The sequence below is a fragment of the Bufo bufo genome, chromosome 8 (assembly GCF_905171765.1).
Source record: "Bufo bufo chromosome 8, aBufBuf1.1, whole genome shotgun sequence".
Lineage (NCBI taxonomy): Eukaryota > Metazoa > Chordata > Amphibia > Anura > Bufonidae > Bufo > Bufo bufo.
This window is the reverse complement of record NC_053396.1, coordinates 55,739,497-55,763,663: the sequence shown is the minus strand read 5'-3', so window position 1 is coordinate 55,763,663 and position 24,167 is coordinate 55,739,497.

The following is a 24,167-nucleotide window of genomic DNA, read 5'->3' as shown; positions in this document are numbered from 1 at the left end:
AGGCAGCGATTAGGAGGTTTCCGTTGGTCAAACCAGTGTCGACCCTGTATGCGTCGTTGATGGCGTTGCAGGACTCCCCCCTGGACAGGGCATTTGTTAGGTGGAAAAGGGACATTGAAGGTTTGGTAGATGTTCATGTTAAAGAATCTATCTGTACATGGAGATCTACAGTGGTAAGTGCTAGGGATCAGTTGATTCAAGTTAAGTGGCTTCATAGGATTTATTATACTCCTGTGAGGCTATTTAAAATGGGTAATTTGCCGAACCCTCATTGCACAAGATGTGGACATGAAAACGGTTGTCTTATACACATGGTTTGGCAGTGTCCGATTATTCTTGGCTTCTGGGAAGAAATCCATAAATATCTTAATGACAAACTAGGCTTTCCTAACGTCTGTACTGAGCTCACTAGTCTGTTGGGAGTAGCCAACGAGATTGTTCCAACCAAATTTAGCAGGAAGCTGTATAGAATACTCTTATATTATGCTAGGAAAACTATCCTTCTCAACTGGAAACCTCCTAAGAATCCTACTGTGCAACAATGGGTACATCTAGTTAATGCTGATCTTGAATTATACAAGTTTGTGTTTGAGAGAAGAGGGACCCCTGATCGTTTCATGAAGATATGGGACCCCTGGATTGAAGCCCAGACTCTAGTACCATAGATGACTGAAAGACTGTTCTGACCAATGAAGGCGTGTGTGAATGTGTGTGTGTGTGTGTGTGTGCAGTACTTTGAATCTTCCTTAGGATTGATATCTTGGGTACTGTTCATCCTGAAAGTGTTATCTTTTTCTTCTGTCCCGAACTTGGGTCATGAGGAACTGTTATGATTGATCCCATGTATTTGATTTGTACTGGACTCAATTGATGATTGTCTGTATTTGATGTGTTTGTTATGCTTTTTGCTAAATTAATAAATAAAAAGATACTATTAAAAAAAAACAGGAACCATCCTGCTGGCTGTGATCCAGCCAGACTCCAACTGGGCAAGGTGGTCAGCGGCAATGACTGCAACATCCTGGCACCTCTGAACCTGATGGAATGCTTTCTGCATGTTTTTTTTTTAAAACTGCACTGGCTTGCACAAGGTGCTGGTAATATCCAGGAGACTGCCTCTCTTTTCAGCCATTCTCATGTGGTGAGGAATGATCTCTTGGACTTGAAGCATCAGAATGGTCTGCAGCTACAATGGTTAACCCCTTAAGGACGCATGACGTACCGGTACGGCATGGTTCCCGAGTCCTTAAAGACCCATGACGTACCGGTACGTCATGGGTTGAAAACGCGATTGCGGTGCGGCGGGGGTTAATCGGAACAGGATATCCGCTGAAATCATTCAGTGGGCATCCCGTCACAACGCCTGGGGGGGTCATGTGACCCCCCCGTTTCGGCGATCGCAGCAAACCGCAGCAATTCAGACCTGCGGTTTGCTGCGTTCCCGGTCCATTCGGGTCTCCGGTGACCCGATGAGCCGGAAAACGACTGTGATCGGTGGTGTGATTACATCAACCGTGACGTGTTGCTGATGGCTGCTGTCCAGGGTGCTGATTTGTGCTGTAGAGAGATGCAAACTCCCGGCGCTCCTCTCTCCCCTCTTCTTCCTGTTTCAGCACCTGCACCGTCCAGTACCGTCCCCACCAGCTCCTGCGATGCCCCCGTCGTCGGCACCCATCACCCTCCTGCACCCATCACCCTCCAGGTAGGTTAGGGTCAGTGAGGGAGAGGCACCATTAGGCAGGGATAGAAGGGAAAAGTTAGTTAGGAAAAAATAAAATAAAAAACACTTTATCTAAATTTATTGTTTTCTAGCTTTGAGACCCTAGACCCCCCCTGCCACTCATACTGCACATGGGTCTAGTGCAAAAACCCAGTGTCAGGCCATACTGGAGTGGGGACGTCCTCTACCAGACCCCACTCTACTGTATGGCCATGACACGTCCCCGGTTTGAGGCCATCCAGAAATGTCTGCATTATTCAGATAATGCAGCATGTCCCCCCCGAGGTGATCCTGCCTATGAACGTCTGTATAAGATACGGCCGGTCATCGATCACTTCGGGGCCAAATTTGCGCAGGCCTACGTACCTGGAAGGGAGGTCACGGTTGATGAGTCTCTCGTTGCGTTCAAGGGGAGACTCAGTTTCCCCCAATATATTCCCACTAAGCGGGCGAGGTATGGCGTGAAAATGTACAAAATTTGTGTGAGTACCTCAGGGTACACTTACAAATTTTGTGTGTACGAGGGACGAGATTCCCTTATTGAACTCCCAGAATGTCCCCCCACTCTGGGTGTTACCGGGAAACTCATGTGGGACCTTATGTACCCACTGCTAGATAAGGGTTACCACTTGTACGTGGATAACTTTTATACTAGCATTCCCTTGTTCAGGTCCCTTGCCACCAGATCCACGTCCGCTTGTGGGACCGTGCAGAAAAATCTGCGCGGCCTCCCTGCCCACCCCCTCCAGGTACCTATCCCCAAGGGTGAGACCCGTGCCCTTACCAGTGGAAACCTGTTGCTGGTCAGGTATAAGGACAAGAGGGATATCCTTGTACTGTCCACCATCCACGGTAACAGCATCACCCCTGTCCCTGTGCGAGGTACCGATTGTATCGTCGACTACAATTGGTATATGGGAGGAGTTGATCTCTCTGATCAAGTCCTCAAGCCATATAATGCCATGCGCAAAACCCGGGCATGGTACAAAAAAGTTGCGGTCTACTTGGTACAGGTTGCCTTGTACAACGCTTTTGTACTATCCCGAAGCGCTGGCAGCACAGGGACATTCCTCCAATTCTATGAGGCAGTCCTCAAGGACCTGATCTTTTCAGACCGGGAAAGAGCAGGCCAGAGTACCTCGGAAATTGGAGGCGCCCGGATCGTCACTGGCCAACATCTTCCAGGTGTGGTCCCCCATACTGGAAAGAAGGGATGAACCCAAAAAAGATGCAGTGTGTCACAAGAGGGGGATACGAAGGACAGCACCACTCAATGTGACACTTGCCCAGATCATCCGGGCCTCTGCGTTATCGATTGCTTCAGGGAGTATCACACTTCCATGGAGTACAAAATTTTTATAATCCCCAACAGTCCCCTAGAGAACATAAAAAACTATGGCTCTCAGACTTTGGAGACACGGAAACAAATTTTTTTCCCAAAAAATATTAGTTTTAGTGCTGGCATCCTCAAACTGCGGCCCTCCAGATGTTGTAAAACTATAACTCCCGGCATGCCCAGACAACCTACAGCAGGGCATGGTGGGAATTGTAGTTTTACAACATCTGGAGGGCCACAGTTTGAGGATGCCTGCTTAGTGTCTCCAAAGTCTGAGAGCCATACATATTGGGCATCGTCGCGTCCATAAAAATCTTCTCTATAAAAAAAACATTTAACCCAACCCCCCTGGATGAACAGCGTTAAAAATAAAAAATAATAAAAACGTGTAAAAAAATGCCATTTTTTGTCACCTAACATCACAAAAATTGTAATAGCGAGCAAAATGTCATATGCACCCCCAATTAGTGCCAATAAAACCGCCATCTCATCCCGCAAAAAATGAGCCCCTACATTAGATAGTCAAACCAACAAAAAAAAAAAAAAACTGTAGCTCCCAGGCTATGGAAATACTAAAATAATTTTTTTTGTTCCTAAAATGATAATATAGTGTAAAATCTAAACAAATTTTAAAATGTAGACATATTAGGTATCGCCGCGTCCGTAAGAACCTGCCCTATAAAAATAACATTTGATCAAACCCTCGGATGAACAGCGTTAAAAATATAAAATAAAAACGGTGCCAAAACACCCATTTTTGGGCAAAATTTCCATTTGATTCCTTTTTTTTCGGTAATAAAGCAAGGGTTAACAGCCAAACAAAACTAAATATTTATTGCCCTGATTCTGTAGTTTGCAGAAACACCCCATATGTGGTCATAAATGGCTATATAGCCACACGGCAGGTCATAGAACGAAGGGAACGCCATATGGTTTCTGGAAGGCAGATTTTGATGGACTGGTTTATTTACACCATGACCCATTAGAAGCCCCCCCTGATGTAGCCTAGACTAGAAGCTCCAAAAAAGTGACCCCATCTAACAAACTTCACCCCTCAAGGTATTCAAAAGTTACTTTACAAACTTTGTTAACCCTTTAGGTGTTCCACAAAACTAAATAGCAAATGTAGAAACAATTTTAGAATTTACATTTTTTGTTACCTTGCCTCAAAAAAGTGTAATATAGAGCAATCAAAAATCATATTTACCCTAAAATAGTCCCAAAACAACAACCACCTTATCCCGTAGTTTCCTAGATGGGGTCACTTTTATGGAGTTTCTACTCTAGGGGTGCATCAGGGGGCTTGAAAGGGTACATGGTGTAAATAAACCAGTCCAGCAAAATCTGCCTTCCAAAAACCATATGGCGTTCCCCTTCTTCTATGTCCTGCCGTTTAGCCAAATAGTAGTTTACGACCACATATGGGGTGTTTCTGCAAAATATAGAATCAAGGCAACCCATACTGAGTTTTGTTTGGCTGTTAACCCATTTTTTTCAAAAATAAAGTAAGGGTTAAAATGGAAAATTTTCCAAAAAATAGAAATTCCAAAATTGTTTCTCCATCTGCCATTAACTCTTGTGGAACACCTAAAGGGTTAACAAAATTTGTAAACCCAGTTTTGAATACCTTGAGGGGTGTACTTTCTTAGATGGAGTCAATTTTTGGAATTTCTATTCTAGAGGTACAACGGGGAGCTTGAAATGGGACATGGTATAAACAAAACCAGTCCTGCAAAATCTGCCTTCCAAAACCCATATGGTGTTCCCCTCGTTCTATGTCCTCCCGTTTGGCCAAACAGTAGTTTAGGACCACATATGGGGTGTTTTTGCAAACTACAGAATCAGGGCAACCCATATTGAGTTTTGTTTGGCAGTTAACCCTTACTTTAATACTGGAAAAAATTGGTTAAAATTCCAAAATTGTTTCTCCATCTGCCAATAACTCTTGTGGAACACCTAAAGGGTTAACAAAGTTTGTAAACCCAGTTTTGAATACCTTGAGGGGTGTAGCTCTTCTCTGAACTCTCTCCAAAGTATCAATATCCTTCTGGAGATATGGTCTCCAGTACTGAGCACAATACTCCAAATGAGGTCTCACTAGTGCTCTGTAGAGCGGTATGAGCACCTCCCTCTTTCTACTGGTAATTCCTCTCCCTATACACCCAAGCATTCTGCTAGCATGTCCTGCTGCTCTATGACATTGTCTGCCTACCTTTAAGTCTTCTGAAATAATGATCCCTAAATCCCTTTCCTCAGATACTGAGGTTTTTATATTCTGCTCTTGGGTTTTTACGCCCCAGGTGCATTATCTTGCACTTATCAACATTGAATTTTAGTTGCCAGATTTTTGACCATTCCTCTAGTTTTCTTAAATCCTTTTCCATTTGGTGTATCCCTCCAAGAACATCAACCCTGTTACAAATCTTTGTGTCATCAGCAAAAAGACACACCTTACCATCGAGGCCTTCTGCAATTTCGCTGATAAAGATATTAAACAATATGAGTCCCAGAACAGATCCCTGAGGTACCCCACTGGTAACAATACCTTGGTCTGAATATACTCCATAGACTACAACCCTCTGTTGCCTGTCCCTCAGCCACTGCCTAATCCATTCAACAATATGGGAGTCCAAGCCCAAAGACTGCAATTTATTAATAAGCCTTCTATGTGGGACAGTATCAAAAGCCTTACTAAAGTCTAGATAAGCGATGTCTACTGCACCTAAACAGTAGTTTAGGACCACATATGGGGTGTTTTTGCAAACTACAGAATCAGGGCAACCCATATTGAGTTTTGTTTGGCAGTTAACCCTTACTTTATTACTGGAAAAAATGGGTTAAAATGGAAAATTTTCCAAAAAATAGAAATTTCAAAATTGTTTCTCCATCTGCCATTAACTCTTGTGGAACACCTAAAGGGTTAACAAAGTGTGTAAACCCATTTATGAATACCTTGAGGGGTGTACTTTCTTAGATGGAGTCACTTTTTTGTAATTTCTAATCTAGGGGTGCAATGGGGGGTGGGTGGGCTTGAAAAGGGACATGGTATAAACAAAACCAGTCCTGCAAAATCTGCCTTCCAAAACCCATATGGTGTTCCCCTCCTTCTATGTCCACCCGTTTGACCAAACAGTAGTTTAGGACCACATATGGGGTGTTTTTGCAAACTACAGAATTAGAGCAACCCATATTGAGTTTTGTTTGGCAGTTAACCCTTGCTTTGTTCCTGGAAAAAATGGATTATATTGAAAAATTTTCCCAAAAATCGAAATTCTTAAATTTTATGTCCATTTGCCATGAAGTCTTGTGGAAGGCCTAAAGGGTTAACAAAGTTAGTAAAATCAGTTTTGAATACCTTGAGGGGTGTAGTTTCTAAAATGGGGTCATTTTTGGATGGTTTCTATTACGTAAGCCTTACAAAGTGACTTCAGACCTAAACTGGTCCATAAAAAGTGGGATTTGGAAAATTTCTCAAAAAATTCAAAATTTGCTTCTAAACTTCTAAGCTATGTAACATCCCCAAAACATAAACTATCATTCCCAAAATTATACAAACATGAAGTAGATATATGGGGAATGTAAAGTCATCACAATTTTTGGGTGTATTACTATGTATTACAGAAGTAGAGAAACTGAAATTTAGAAATTTGCAAAATTTACTTTTTTGACCCAATTTTAGCAGTGTCATGAAGTACAATATGTGACGAAAAAACTATCTCAGAACGGCCTGGGTAATAAAAGTGTTTTAAAGTTATCAGCACTTAAAGTGACACTGGTCAGATTTGCAAAAAATGGCCAAGTCCTTAAGGTAAAATAGGGCTGAGTCCTTAAGGGGTTAATCTGAGATATTTCAACTCGCTGGAATTCAACATTGCATATGGTAGAGCATCTGTACAAGCAGCAGAAAGCAGAAAGCCGTGAACAATTTTGTTATGCACAAGACCACCTCAGCAGGGAGCATGTGTTGTTTCCAGCACTGGCAGTGACAGCTCATGCCGTTCATACTGCAGTTTTCCCTCATCCTTCTCATATGTGTCTTTGAAGAGATGCAGACGCTTATGCAGCAAGTGGCGATAGTGGAGGAAGCTAACACATTTTGCTTCTGCCCAGTAGCTGTTGGGGACTCACAAGGAGAAACTCCCATGGGGAGGAGGATGGTGATGAGGAGGATGGTGAGGAGGATGGTGATGGTGATGAGGATGGTGATGGTGATGAGGATGGTGATGAGGCCATTGCCACTGGAGGAAGAAGAGGAGACGTAGTTAGAGAAGCAAGAGGTGATGATGATGGTGACTCTGGTCATGAGACCCAATCGTCTCAGTGGGTTGGGTACTTCGAAAGAATAGTCTCCTTGGCCACGCTGGCCAGAATGGAGACCTGTAGATTTGTTTGCTTAAGTAGTGACAGGTGTATTGTTGACATCGAGCAGACTGATGATTACTGTATAGACATGCTTTTAGACTCTCACTATCAAAGCAAATTGGTGAAATGTTTTCCTCCCTCTGAAAGGGAAAAAAAATTATGTTATTACCAGAAAACACTATATAAGCAGTTTGCCCCAGTTTTTGGTGAGCTGACACCTGCTGCCAGCTTGTGTGAAAGGGAGGCGGCCCCCCCCCTCCCACCGTCACAAGCAGAAGAAGCAGCCAGTTCAGTCTCCTCAACATGATGCAGCAGTTTTTCCAAGTGCCACACCAGACTGAGGCCAGTCATCAAGCCAAGAACTCTTGTCTCAATGCGCAGGTTCAGGCCTACCTGCAGTTTGGCTAGTCTATGGTGCATACCCTGTTCCCTGACCCCATGTATTTCTAGGCAGGCAGACTGGAACAGCATGTTCTTTCTTCTTTCTTGCCCATCCTCCAGTGTCATCTCAGAGAGGGTTTTCAGCAGGGAGTGTGGTGACACCCAAACTGTTCCAAGTTATTCTCTCTAGCATCCAAAACATCACTTTTGTCAAAATGAACCAAGGCTGGATTCGGGAGGATTTTCACACTCCTCTGGCTGAGGCCAATGATTAAACCTGGACTAGCTGATGGTGCCCCATTTTGCCATTTTTGCTGTCTGCCTGACTGCCCACCTGCCTCTATTATGCCATTGTCGCCATCATGCCACTGCTGTGGTCTGCCTATCATCATGTTCTGTACGGCTGCTGCCTCCATCATGCCACCAATGCCTAAATGCCACTGCTGCAGCCTGCTGACCATCTTGTTCTGTACTGCTGCTGCTTGCTGCTTCCATCATGCCTCTGCTGCCTTCATGTCACTTCTACTGCCAACCTAATGTACCATCATTTTATGTAAGGTTGCTTCTGCCTCCATCAAGCTACTGCCTTCTTGCCAATTTGTACTGCATCATATGACTGCTGCTGCTGCCGCCTTGACTGCTGTGGCTTCTTGCTGCTAATCCCCTACTGCCACCACTATTAATGTAAAGCATCTGCCACTACTACCACTATCACTACTACAACCATTACTACTACTACTACTACTATTAGTACTACTACCCATAGACGGCTGACCTACTGACTTGAATGTTCCACGCTATGCTGCTTCTGCAGCCACTACTATTGCTGCCACATACCCTATTCTTTCCACATGCACACCGCACTCCTGCTGCTCCCAATTAAAAAGGAGAATTTGAATAGGCTCGTTCACAGCTAGCCACTTTTTCTTCTGACAATTAACATTTGTGCGTGTCATATGGGCAGGCATTCTGAACCTTTCAAGGCATCATTTTTAAATGCTTGTTTTAAACCCCCCCCCCCCCACACACACACATTGTTTTTTGTTTTTTTTTGCTTTTTATCCCATAACAAGGTGTGTGTTTAAACACCATCTGCCCCTGATATAGGACAATTTTTGGAAACTTTGGAATATGAAAAAGCATAACATGTGACAGAGTAGTGTGTTTTTCAAACCTGCATTTTAACGCTGTCGAACAGGCGTTTACCCATAAATGTGTATGTCAGTGTCACTTAGACATGATTTATTATTGCTGCCATTGCGTTCGAGAGCTTGGGGTGGGGCAAAAGTTGAGAAAAAGAAAAAAAATATATAAAAACGAAGAGATAAGTTTTCCTAAAAATTCGGACTCCTAGGAGATGAGAGGCTGTTATGTACGAATTTTTAGGGCAATTGGAGCCACTTTGGTTGGGCCCAAATTGTTATGTTAATTAAGATGGCTGCCTATCGGGCAAATCAGCCATCTTACGCACGTAATTACGCACGGTGACTGTTTTTATTTTTTCTGCGGAACTATTATGGCGGTTTTCCCGCTGCACTGTAATACTGTAGTATAGCTGATGTTGGGAAGGGTTTAACCCCTACTGTGTGAAATATTTGAAGGTTTTCTAAAAATGCTGTCTTCGTGTATGTCAGTCTTAACAACCTTATAACAGCATCAGAATTGGTTTATGAGGGAACTGCCAAACATCTGATTGGCATCTATGAGGAGGCAAGTTCCAAACTAGACCAGGGTAAAGTTGTGGGTGTTGTGTACTGTGGGCATTAGCTCTGATAGAGGCAGGATTGGCCGGCTTGCGGACAGAGACAGTGACACACGAGATGAAGTCCAAACAAAGTTCCACTTTATTGTGATTTAACCCCTTAAGGACTCAGCCCTATTTCACCTTAAGGACTTGGCCATTTTTTGCAAATCTGACCAGTGTCATTTTAAGTGCTGATAACTTTAAAACGCTTTGACTTATCCAGGCCGTTCTGAGATTGTTTTTTCGTCACATATTGTTCTTCATGACACTGCTAAAATTGGGTCAAAAAAGTTAATTTTTTTGCATAAAAAAATACCATATTTACCAAAAATTTTGAAAAATTTGCAAATTTCAAAGTTTCAGTTTCTCTACTTCTGTAACACATAGTAATACCCCCAAAAATTGTGATGACTTTACATTCCCCATATGTCTACTTCATGTTTGTAGCATTTTGGGAATGATATTTTATTTTTTGGGGATGTTACAAGGCTTAGAAGTTTAGAAGCAAATCTTGAAATTTTTCAGAAATTTACAAAAACCCAATTTTTAGGGACCACTACAGGTCTGAAGTCACTTTGCGAGGCTTACATAATAGAAACCACCCAAAAATGACCCCATTCTATAAACTACACCCCTCAAGGTATTCAAAACTGATTTTACAAACTTTGTTAACCCTTTAGGTGTTGCACAAGAGTTATTGGCAAATGGGGATGAAATTTGAGAATTTAATTTTTTTGCCAAATTTTCTATTTTAACCCATTTTTTACACTAACAAAGCAAGGGTTAACAGCCAAACAAGACTGTATCTTTATTGCCCTGACTCTGCCGTTTACAGAAACACCCCATATGTGGCCGTAAACTGCTGTACGGGCACACGGCAGGACGTAGAGGGAAAGGTGCGCCGTATGGTTTTTGGAAGCCAGATTTTGCTGGACTGGTTATTTTGACACCATGTCCCATTTGAAGCCCCCCTGATGCACCCCTAGAGTAGAAACTCCATAAAAGTGACCCCATCTAAGAAACTACACCCCTCAAGGTATTCAAAACTGATTTTACAAACTTTGTTAACCCTTTAGGTGTTGCACAAGATTTAATGGAAAATAGAGATACAATTTCAAAATTTCACTTTTTTGGCAGATTTTCCATTTTAATATTTTTTTTCCAGTTACAAAGCAAGGGTTAACAGCCAAACAAAACTCATTATTTATGGCACTGATTCTGTAGTTTACAGAAACACCCCATATGTGGTCGTAAACCGCTGTACGGGCACACGGCAGGGCGCAGAAGGAAAGGAATGCCATACGGTTTTTGGAAGGCAGATTTTGCCGGACTGGTTATTTTGACACCATGTCCCATTTGAAGCCCCCCTGATGCACCCCTAGAGTAGAAACTCCAAAAAAGTGACCCCATTTTAGAAACTACGGGATAGGGTGGCAGTTTTGTTGGTACTAGCTTAGGGTACATATGATTTTTGGTTGCTCTATATTACACTTTTTTGTGCGGCAAGGTAACAAGAAATAGATTTTTTGTCACGTTTTTATTTTTTGTTATTTACAACATTCATCTGACAGGTTAGATCATGGAAATACCTAATATGTATACAATTTTTTTTATTTATGTAAGTTTTACACAATGATTTCATTTTTAAAGCAAAAAAAATGTTTTAGTGTCTCCATAGTCTAAGAGCCATAGTTTTTTCAGTTTTTGGGCGATTATCTTAAGTAGGGTCTCATTTTTTGCCGGATGAGATAACGGTTTGATTGGCACTTTTTTTGGGGTGCATATGACTTTTTGACCGCTTGCTATTACACTTTTTGTGAAGTAAGATGACAAAAAATGGCTTTTTTTACACCGTTTTTTTTTATTAATTTTTTACGGTGGTCACCTGAGGGGTTAGGTCATGTGATATTTTTATAGAGCCGGTTGATACGGACGCGTCGATAACTAATATGTATACTTTTTTTTATTTATTTAAGTTTTACACAATGATTTCATTTTTGAAACAAAAAAAATCATGTTTTAGTGTTTCCATAGTCTAAGAGCCATAGTTTTTTCAGTTTTTGGGAGATTATCTTGGGTAGGGTATGATTTTTGCGGGATGAGATGACGGTTTGATTGGTACTATTTTGGCGTACATGCGACTTTTTTGATCACTTTTATTACCTTTTTTGGGAAGTAAGGTGGGCAAAATTTCAATTTTCTCATAGTTTTTATTTTTTTATTTTTATGGCGTTCACCGTGCGGGGAAAGTAACATGATCGTTTTATAGATCAGGTCGTTACGGACGCGGCGATACCTAATATGTGTAGTGTATTTTATTTTTTTTATTTTTATTCAGTGATAAATGTGTTTTTTTTATCCTAACTTTTTTCACTTTTTTTTTACATTTTTTTGACCCAGACCCACTTGGTTCTTGAAGATCCAGTGGGTCTGATGTCTGTATAATACAGTACAGTACAATATATATTGTACTGTACTGTATTTTACTTACACTTTGTCTGAACAGATCTCGGCCTTTAGCACAGATCTGTTCAGCACCATGGACAGCAGGATGCCTGAGACGGCGTCCTGTTGCCATGGGAACCTTCCCCGTCTGCTCAGTAGTGATCAGAACTGCGCAGACGGGGAAGGGTAAGGACGGGGGTGTCGGGGGGCTGTCTGGGGGCTCTCTCCCTCTCCCATCGGGGGGCTGCAAAAGCACAGCAGCCCCCCGATGGGAGAGGGAGGGAGCTCCCTGAGCTGTTAACCTTTTCCATACAGCGGTCCGTACGGACCGATGTATGGAAAGGGTTAAACGGCTGACATCGCATCACCGATGTCAGCCGTTTATACCAGGGTGTCAGCAATGTGCTGGCACCCTGGTATACCCACTAGAAGCCAACGATTATTCAAGGGGAGGCGGGCGGGGGATCGCGATCCCGCCTGCCGCACCGCCCGCACCGCCTGCGACAATCCCCCTGCACCACCCGCCCACATAATATCATTCAGGGGTGCAGGGGGGGTTAATAAAACTTAATTTCGGGCGTTTTAAAGTTTGATCCCCGCGGTCAGAGACAGCGGGGATCAGAATCGGCTAAAAGCGCAGCAAACCGCAGGTCTGAATTGACCTGCGGTTTGCTGCGATCGCCGATACGGGGGGGTCACATGACCCCCCCCTTGCGTTGTTACAGGATGCCGGCTGAATGATTTCAGCCGGCATCCCGTTCGGATTAACCCCCGGGGCGCCGCAATCCTATTTTAAACTCATGACGTACCGGTACGTCATGGGTCCTTAAGGACTCGGGACCCATGCCGTACCGATACGTCCTAAGTCCTTAAGGGGTTAAACAGCAAAAATAAATGGCCTTTACATTTCAGGCAAAACAAAAAAACAAATCCTGCTCATCTGAGCACCAACTAAACAGTGTTTCACTAACTGTCCTAGGTACGGTATTGTCAGCACTGAAGTTCACCACAGCAAATGACTCACAAGGACCAGCATGTCACTTCCAGATATCATCCAGCTCTCAGGCCCAGACTCTCTGCCTGGGCTATCTTTATGCAACTGCTGCAGGTGCAGCTAATCAGGCAGCAGCCTAGATCACTACCAGAAGTGGACTGCGGATAGGGGAACCTGCCCAACTTTTCCCCAATCCAAAACTCCAGGCCCTATACCGGCTTTTCTACAAAACCACCTCAGGAAAGCTTGTGCTTTCCACTACAAACTGGGCACTCCCTGGAGCTTAAGATGCATAGGACAGGATTCTGGGGGAAAAGTACCTGCATCAATCACTCTTCCTGTCACTGTCTCATATACCCTCCTTCTCTGTTCAAACCTGTGGGGTCAGACACTTTTAGCTATCAGACAATGTGTGCTGGACAGAGAATCTGCATTTCCTTGCAACTTCCCTGCTCTGTGCTCTACAGAAAAGTAACAATTTTGTAAAGTGAGAAACCACCTTGTCACTCATGCATTTCTCTCTTTTTGCTGGCAAATCCATGTAAGTGGAGAATGGACAGTGGCCAACCTAAAGTGGTGCCCCAATAGGTAGTATTTAAGTGATTCCAAGGCCCACTTGATTGCTAAGCACTCCCGTTCAACAATGCTGCAATTTTTCTCAGCGGGAGTAAGCTTTCTGCTCAGATATGTCACAGGATGTTCCTCACCGCCAACCTCCTCTTACAGGACTGCACCTAGCCCTACATCAGACTCATCAGTCTGGACCATAAACTGCTTTCTGAAGTCTGGTGTGACTAGGACCTGCTGTTTACATAGAGCCATTTTTAATTCTTGGAACTCCCTTTCAGCCTCGGCACTCCTCTTGACCATGACAGACTTACTTCCCTTAGTAAGCTCTGTTAACGGGGCTGCTGTACTGGCAAAGTGAGGAATAAACCTGCTTTAGTACCACACAATTCCTAAAAAATCTTTCACCTGCTTTTGGTTACAGGATGTGGCTACTGCTGGATAGCTTCAACTTTATTTATCTGAGGCTTTAACACTCCTCTGCCAATTATGTAGCCCAGGTAACGTGCTTCCTCCAGGGCCAAAGTACACTTTTTAGGGTTTGCTGTTAACCCTGCCGCTCTGAGAGAATCTACTACCGCTTGTACTTTCGGTAAGTGGCTCTCCCAATCATCACTTAAGATAATGATGTCGTCCAAATATGCTGAAGCATACCGATGAAGGGGTTTAAGGACTATGTCCATTAATCTTTGAAAAGTTGCTGCAGCCCCATGTAACCCAAAGGGTAAGCAGACATAGGGTAACGCAGTTTTCTCTTTTGCGCTTTCAGTGAGAGTAACTTGCCAGTAGCCTTTGGTTAGATCAAGAGTGGAGAAATATCTAGCATGACCCAGTATCTCAATTAGCTCATCAACTTGTGGCATAGGATATGGTCAAACTTTGACATCTCATTCAACTTACGGAAGTCATTACAAAAGCATAACATGCCATCACGTTTAGGAATCAACACTATTAGACTGGACAACTCACTTTTTGATTCTTCAAGCACACCAAGGTCTAACATTTTCTTGACCTCTTCAGATATGCCCTGTTGGCGGGCTTCGGGGACCCTGTAAGGTTTTAAATGGACCCGTACCTATCATTCGGTGACAATGTCATGCTTAATGATGTTCGTCTGCCCTTGCAGCTCTGAAAACACATCAGTGTTCCTCTGCACAAACTCTTTAGCCTCCTGTCTCTGTGACTTTGACAGGGAATCGACAGACACACTTCAGGAGTTCCACTGCAGGGAACACTCACAGCTGACAGAGTCTCTCTGTCTATCCAGGGCATAATAAGGTTCACATGGTACAACTGTTCTGGCTTTCTTACCAGGCTCATACACCCTATAGTTTACCTCACCCACTCGGTCAATTATCTCATATGGCCCCTGCCATCTAGCAAGAAATTTGCTATCTACCGTGGGCACTAAAACCAACTCTCGGTCTCCTGGGTTAAAGGTTCTTATTCTAGCGGACCTGTTATACTCCCGGCTTTGGGTCTCTTGAGCCTGTTATAAATGCTCATTAACAATTGGTATGACAGCGGCAATTCTGTCTAGCATTAGGGAGATATGTTCTATTATACTCCTGTAAGGGGTGGGCTCTTGTTCCTAGGTTTCCTTTGCTATGTCAAGGAGACCAAGTGGATGTCTGCCATACACAAGTTCAAAGAGTGAAAAACCTGTGGAGGATTGAGGAGCTTCACAGATCGCAAACATAACATATGGCAAAAGACAGTCCCAATCCTTCCCATCCTTGCTGACCACCTTCCTTAACATAATCCTTAGTGTCTTATTAAATCTTCCTACAAGACCGTCAGTTTGCGGGTTATTCACAGATGTACGCAGGTGTTTAATTTTTAACAGTTTACACAACTTCTTCATGACTCTGGACATTAAGGAGGCACCTTGGTCGGTAAGTATCTCTTCAGGTATACCAGTACGGGTAAACATGTTAAACAATTCTCGTGAAATGGTCTTAGATGAGGTGTTTCTTAGTGGGAATGCCTCAGGATAGCAGGTGGCGTAATCTAACATCACAAGGATATACTGATGTTCCCTAGCGGACTTTACTAAAGGGCCAACCAGATCCATAACAACTCCGTCAAAAGGAATCTCTATGATACGTAGAGGAATGAGTGGACTTCTGAAATTTGGAATAGGCGTGGTCAGCTGGCACTCAGGGCAGGACTCACAGTACCTTTGTACCTCAGTATACACACCAGGCCAGGAAAATCTCTGTAAAATACGCTCTCTGGTTTTGTCATAGCCTAGATGTCCACCAAGCACATGCTTATGAGCTAGGTCTAACACCATTCTACGGTATGGCTGTGGGACCATGAACTGCTCAACAACTTCCCCACATATTTAATCAACCTGGCACAACAAATCTTGGTTAATAGTCATGTGGGGGAACGATTTATCGGCCCCTGGAAATTGAGGCACATCATTTATGAATTTAAAGGGTTTCTGTCACCAGATTTTACCCTATAAAGCTAGCTGACATTAGAGATGTGCTAATGTGAGCTAAGCCTAACTAGCCTATTCCTACTTTTATCTATGTCCCCTTTACGCCAGAAATCTAACGTTTATAATATGCTAATTAGCGTTGTTCCTGCTCCTAGAGGCTCAGTTCTCCCACCTTTGTCGCCTCCCTCCAAGTCCTGATTGACAGGGCGAGGCAGCGCTCGCATCTGTCTGCCAGCCCTGTGCTCTGGTGAAATCTTGCGCCGTTCAGCATTTGGCGCAGGTTCGGTGAGGGAAAGACGCTCACAGGCTGCCAGCTTCCTCACCTCAATGTCAGCTAGCTTAATAGGGTTAAATCTGGGGACAGAATCCCTTTTATAACGTGGGATCTTTGAGTTGTGCAGTGCCAATATTATCCTGGGATACCTCTAAATCAGGCATATCTCCACTTTCCTCTGGCTCCTCTGTCTCACCAGCAAGAACCTCTAAGGGAAAATTATTGTGTTTAGTGGTCATCCCTACTGCTGGCACCTCAGCATCCTGGTCAAAAGGTACAGGGCTTATCACAGGGCACACATTATTGTCATCAGGAACCCTTATAGTGGAGGGCATACTTTCATTCCCCACAAGTCCCAGAACAATGGAAAGTCTCTCCCCAGGATAACACTGTTCATCAGAGACTTGAGCACGTCCACTTCATGACAGGCAGTTCCACATTCAGTCTCTAGTGTGACCAAGGCTGCAGGATATTTTTAGTGTCCCCGTGAATACACAGAACCCCAATGCAATGTCCTCTGAATGACCCTGGGTCTACCAGACTGGCATGCACCAGGGTAACCAAACTTCCAGAGCCCAGTAGAGCATTAACAGTATATCCATTCACTTTTATGGCACGTATTTGCTGTTCAGTTTCAGAAACAGTCTCGGGAGGACAAATAGGACGTGCAAGCAAATATAGTCGTCTGGCTATATCATACTCCGTAGGCTCAGTAGTCAGAGGACAGCATTCACCAATATGACCATGTCCACGACACCGCCAACACTGTATGCGGCCCTGGTCCCCAAAATGAGAACCTAGTCTGGACTTATGGGTCCCTCTGGAACTTCCAGTCAGCGGTTCCCCCTCTAAGCCCCCTCCCTTAATGGCACTTTTTACCCCTTTAGGAAAAGGAACAGTCTTACTGGGTGATCCGTGCATTTTGCTGTTCCGAAGGTTAGTGTGTCCAGGAGGCACTTCTGGGAGTAGAACCAGGTTGACCAGATGATTAGCATCTGTTGGGTCTCCTTGACCGACCCAGTGCTGGATGCTAGGAGGTAAGGAACAGATGTACTTGTCTAGCACCTGTAAGGGATCGCTCTCTCTCAGGGGTCGCATTTACAGACTTCTTTGCAGACAACAGGATTTAATCTCCAAACTGGTGCTTTATTGTGGCACTTCAGCACTCGCACAAACGTAAGCATCAAAACAAACACTTTCTCATCTGGGCTCTAACTAATTCAAAGTTTGGTTCCCTGACTCACCTCTAAGCACAGCTTATATACAAGATCCCAAGGTCCAGGCCTTAGAAGATTCGCTCACGAAACACAAGTCTAGATAGGGAAGAGATCCGGCTACACGTAGCCTCATGGCCCTTCAGCCGTCCTGGCTGACACCACCCAGAGCCTCTGTAGGCCTCTGTTTCCAAGTCTTCTCTCCCTAGAATGACACACAGAGGGTTGGTTTTATCCCTCCTTGATTACAGCAGGCCTCACCTGCGATCACCTCTGGCAAAAGACAACACCAGTACTGGAAGGTTGTGGACTGGCAGATCCCACTACCAAACCTATGCACCAGTCCAAATAAAATCCAGCCCAGAACCAAATGTAAACAAAACTGTCTCAGCAAACTACGCTCTGCTGAAACCCCTGCAGCTTTCTGGATTCTATTTATCTCACCCAGCTGAGGTATTTGGGTGGGATATACACGCCTTCCAGCACTTATACTGTATACATCACCACATATCTCTCACCCCCTCTTCTTCAGACCTGAGGTCTGAGCATTTTTCCACTTCGCACCGTGACCTCTGGAAGATCTGGCCGGTGTCACACTTTTTCCTTTATTCTGCCACACCCAGGCCAGTAGAGCTTGGTTTCTCACAAACACCGACTATCTACCTAGTAGATAATACCTAAGGGACTCCAGTGCCCATCTAACGGCCAGATACTCTCTTTCTATTCTTTCACGAGCGACGATGATGCACTCTCACCCTCTTTGTCTCTGTATTTCATCAAAAGCTTGCATCTTTCTTTTTTCTTTACTCTTTGCGTTTCGATCTTGGCTTCTGGAACTTCTTTCAGAAGATATTTTTTCCAACACGACAGGCTCTCCCTTTAACTTCTCTGGCTCTTACACATGCTCAGTCCCTTTCTTGGACCGCTGCAGCTCTTGTCTGAACTGTTCGCACAGTTGCTTCCAGCCATGGTCATGTCCGGACACTCTCTCCTTTCCTTTGTGAAGCTCCTTCAGCACAGCATGCTTGCCCCCGCTCACTTCTTTTAAATGCATCTGGTTCATTTCTTTCTTGACAATTTTTATATCATTTCTGTTTCCAGGTTTGCTAGCTCTGGAACGATCAGAACTTCCACTTTCACTCTCTTCCTTCTCTTCAGCAGTGGTTTCCTCAGGTTTGGCGGCAGTTTCAGAGTCCTTTGCTTCTTCAGTGGCTTTTTCCACTTTGGCAGACTCTCCTTCAGCCTCTTCTTTGAGCTCTGCAGCATCTGAGGATTTCTCCCACTCCAACTCATCGGCATTAGCTTCTTCAGCCTTTGTCTCCTTTGATAGCCTTCTCATCCTTCTCGGACAGGACATCATATACCTGTACTCTTAATTCCTCCTTTTCTTTCTCATCGAGGTTGGAGCCACTGGGGATATTGGGGTCCTTATCAGACTCTTCCTCTTCCTCTTCTGGCATTCCCTCCAGAGGGTCACCCAGGACCTTTTTAAGCACTTTGTGTCTAATACAATTTTCTGTGCTTCTTTGGAGCCTTTAATCTTCTGCTCCTCTTCTTGTAAAGGCTGAATCTGTAGGTCTTTTGTCACAGTGTCTTTTGATAACTGGGTAATGTACGAATCCCAGCCATTTTTCAGTGTGGCTACTTCATCTTTCAACTTCTCAATGGCGCAGTCTTTTTCGGCCAGCGTTGCTTGCTGGCTGCACTGAGCTCTTTGCTGCTCAACTTGTATGGTTTCCAGGCACACCTGCAGCTCCATCACCTGCTTGTCCAGCTGCTGTACCTGTTCAGTGTGAGCTTCCTACATAGATCCCAGAACAGACTCCTCACGCGCCAGCCGGTCTAGCTGCACATGTTTTCTCTGAAATGTCTCCTCTTGCTTTTTCATCTGATGCTGCGATGACGTTAGCTTTTCTTCGACTTCTTTTATTTGTGCAGTTATTACTGCTGATAGCTCCTTTATTTCAAACTCCTTTAGCTTTAGAGCTTCTTGCAGTCTTTGGTTGGTGGACTCGGCTTATTTCTGCGCCTTTCAGTTCCATTTCCCTCATAACTTCTAACTCTTTTGTTAGTAACTTCACCTTGAGTTCATGGGAAAGAACTACAACGTTTATCTTATCGAGATGTAGACGAAACTCGCGCTCACGTTTCTTCATTTCACAATCAAATTCCAAAGACAATTCCTGTATCTGTAGGCTCAGGTCTCCTTGCACTGCCTCAATTTTCCTTTCCAGCTGACGCTTCATGTTTTCATACTCTTTTCAATGACGATCCAGGTCGCCATCTTTTGAGCTGCTTATCTGCTCTAGATCCAGCTGGTGCTCCTTCACCCTGCGCTTGTAATGGCTTCTTCTTTCTCAGGACCTCCTGCTGATGTTTCTCTATCTGTATCTTTAAAGGGGTATTGGCGGCATCTTGCTAAATCAGCCAGTTACAGCAGAATTCACTTTTTGGTTTCCTGCAGCTAAGGCTGGGCGGGCTTAGGCAGCTAGAGTGAAGGCCGGCCACACCTCCTTATGACATCCACTGAGAACTCAGTCCTTGCGTGCTAGTTCATGTGAAGAGTATGACTCATCAGTCTGGCAGCCTGCAGTGTCTGTGAGGATCCTCCCCCTGCTGGGGAATCATCAGAGAGCCATGTGAAGTGAGCTCAGTGTACAGTAACATATGGCTGCAGTTTTACACACAAAATCTCTGATCTTTTACAAACCCATTCTGTACATCAAAAACTATAATTCCATATTATATATTAGCTCAAAAGCTTGACCAACCCCCACCCACCAGCACTGATGCAGATTTGTTTCCATTACAGCTGTACTCCAGTTGTGTATAAACCTTACACTATGTATCTTTATAGATGCATATACAGCTCAGCTATATGTGTCTTCTCCAGTCCCCTAACATCACTTTGGCTGAATGGCTTCCTATACAGCCCTGCTACATCTTTATTCTACTCCCCCACTAGCACTGTGTCTGAAAAGCTTCATATACAGCTCTGCTACATCTGTCTGTTTATCTCTTCAACCAGCACTGTGTCAGAACAGCCACATATTCAGCTCTGCTACATCAGTTTCTCTCTTCCACCAGCATTGATGCTGACCCGCAACATATACAGCTATGCTACATCAGTTTCTCCCTCCATTAGCATTGGTGCTGACCCACAACACATACAGCTCTGCTACATCAGTTTCTCTCTTCCACCAGCAATGATGCTGACTCACCACATATACAGCCATGCTACATCAGTTTCTTTCTTCCACCAGCATTGATGCTGACCTGACACATATACAGCTCTGCAACATCAGTTTCTCTCTTCCACCAGCATTGATGCTGACCCGCCACATATACAGCCCTGCTACATCTGTTTCTCTCTTCCACCAGCATTGATGCTGACCCGCCACATATACAGCTATGCTACATAAGTTTCTCTCTTCCACCAGCATTGATGCTGACCCGCCACATATACAGTTTTGCTACATCTGTCTATTCCCTTCCCCACTAGAACTATGGCTGAACAGCAGCATATTCAGCACTGCTACATCCATCAGCCCCCAAGTGCCTCCATCAGCCCCATATGCCTCAAAAGCCCCCCATATGCCTCAAAAAGCCCCCCATATGCCTCAAACAGACCCCATATGCCTCCATCACACCCCCAAATTCTTCAAACAGCCCCCCATATGCCTCAAACAGCCCCCCATATGCCTCAAACAGCCCCCCATATGCCTCCATCAGCCCCCCATATGCCTCAAATAGCCCCCATATGCCTCAAACAGCCCCCCATATGCCTCCATCAGACCCCCATATGCCTCAAACAGCCCCTATATGCCTCCATCACCCCCAAATGCCTCAAACAACCCCCCATATGCCTCAAACAGCCCCCCATATGCCTCAAACAGCCCCCCATATGCCTCAAATAGCCCCCCATAGCCTCAAACAGCCCCCATCAGCCTCAAACAGCCCCCATATGCCTCAAACAGCCCCCTTATGCCTCAAATAGACCCCCATATGCCTCAAACAGCCCCCATCAGCCTCAAACAGCCCCCATATGCCTCAAACAGCCCCCATATGACTCAATCAGCCCCCATCAGCCTCCATCAGCCCCCATATGCCTCAAATAGCCCCCATATGCCTCAAACATCCCCCATCATCCTCCATCAGCCTCATACAGCCCCCATATGCCTCAAATGGCCCCCCATCAGCCTCCATCTGCCCCCATATGCCTCAAATAGCCCCCCATATGCCTCAAAAAGCCCCCATCAGCCTCAAAAAGCCCCCATCAGACTACATATAGAGATGTCGCGAACATAAAAATTTCCGTTCGCGAATGGCGAACGCGAATTTTGCAAATGTTCGCGAACCGGGCGAACCGCCATAGACTTCAATAGGCAGGCGAATTTTAAAACCCACAGGGACTCTTTCTGGCCACAATAGTGATGGAAAAGTTGTTTCAAGGGGACTAACACCTGGACTGTGGCATGCCGGAGGGGGATCCATGGCAAAACTCCCATGGAAAATTACGTAGTTGACGCAGATTCGGGTTTTAATCCATAAAGGGCATAAATACCCAGCTCCGCAGAGGCTGTCCTCTTTTTTTTTTTATAAAAAAATCTGTTCTTACCAGTTTAATCTCTGTTTTGATCCCTATCAGGGGCCGGTGTGGTGTATGGAATAGATTTTAGGAACCGGGAGATGGAAAAAGATGCTTGGTTGGTCCTCTTACTTCCAATTTGGGGCACTGCGCGTGCAATGTACTGTGCTACCTGATATGAGTGGTATGTTAAGTAGTACTATTCTTATCAGTTTAATCCCTGTTACGTCCCCTATCAGGGGACGTGTATGGAATAGATTTTAGTAACCGGGAGATGGAAAAAGATGCTTGGTTGGTCCTCTTACTTCCAATTTGGGGCACTGCGCGTGCGCCGTGCATTATACTATGCAATCCCAATATGAGTGGTATGTTAAGTAGTACTATTCCTATCAGTTTAATCCCTGTTACGTCACCTATCAGGGGACGTGTATGGAATAGAGTTTAGACAACCGCAAAGAGTTGTCAATAGTTGACACTCTCATGACATAAATTTTATTCCTCTATGCGTCAATCTTGGTGTAGTGATGACTGTGCTCGTGCGCACGTTTGGGAGATTTCAGTCCATGGCGGTTTTTCAAAGCCTATGGTCGTGCTGAGGTAGTTCAGTTAGGTGACCCAGAAAACAATGATTCTGCAGTGTGGGCCCATTGTTGGCCTAGTAGGCTTTAATGATCACCTTAGATGATCACAAAGGAAATTAATGTTTTTTCTATGCAAAATTATCCAGCCGATCGCTTTTGGTCTGTTCACGATGAAGCAACGACCTTATCTCATCTGGGGTGTGCCAACATTGCCATTGCCAACACACTCATAGAGGTGATCGCTTTATTGTGATACGCAAGCCCCTTCACCACAACAAGGTAACGATCACGAAGGGGGATTGACACATGTATGTGCCTTTTTTTTTGTTTTGTTTTTGCAGCCACAGTGCAGCACCAGAGGCCAGAAAAATTAGGCATGTACACATGCCTGAAACATTAGGAATTGTTGCAGCGGCCGGAAAAATTGATGTTTTCCAGGCAGAAAGTGTACTAAAACATTGCGGCTTGAACCCTAGTTGGTGGCGGAGAAGTCACGCAAGTCATCCAGCATGCAGAGATAAAATACAGCACCGTGTGGACCATTTTATAGCCCAAGGCATCTCATCAGGCCTTTCTTAGTCAAATGCATCCCCCACTGTCAGTCCCTTCGGGATCCATGCCTCATTCATCTTAATAAAGGTGAGGTAATCTAGACTTTTTTGACCTAGGCGACTTCTCTTCTCAGTGACAATACCGCCTGCTGCGCTGAAGGTCCTTTCTGACAGGACACTTGAAGCGGGGCAGGCCAGAAGTTCTATCGCAAATTGGGATAGCTCAGGCCACAGGTCAAGCCTGCACACCCAGTAGTCAAGGGGTTCATCGCTCCTCAGACTGTCGATATCTGCAGTTAAGACAAGGTAGTCTGTTACCTGTCGGTCGAGTCGTTCTCTGAGGGTGGACCCCGAAGGGCTGTGGTGATGCGTAGGACTTAAAAAGATCCGCATGTCCTCCATCAACAACGCGTCTGTAAAGCGTCCTGTCCTTGCCGGCGTGGTCGGAGGAGGATTACTTTCACCTCTTTCCATGTTAGATTCCCATTGTGCTGTGACATCACCCTTATATGCTGTGTAAAGCATATTTTTTAACTTGTTTTGGAACTGCTGCATCCTTTCCGACTTCCGGTAATTTGGTAACATTTCAGGCACTTTCTGCTTATACCGGGGGTCTAGTAGCGTGGCCACCCAGTACAGGTCGTTATCCTTCAGCCTTTTTATACGAGGGTCCCTCAACAAGCATGACAGCATGAAATACCCCATTTGCACTCTTCCAGCGTTGCCGCAGGTCCAGCAAGCGATGCTGATAAGGCTGTTTCTGGTGGTGATGGTGACCACAACTCTTCCTCTTCACGCTTATCTACGGCCTGATCCAGCACTTATCTCAGGGCACGCTCCAGGAAGAAAACAAACGGGATGATGTCGCTGATGGTGCCTTCGGTGTGACTGACTAGGTTTGTCACCTCCTCAAAAGGACGCATGAGCCTACAGGCATTGCGCATGAGCGTCCAGTAACGTG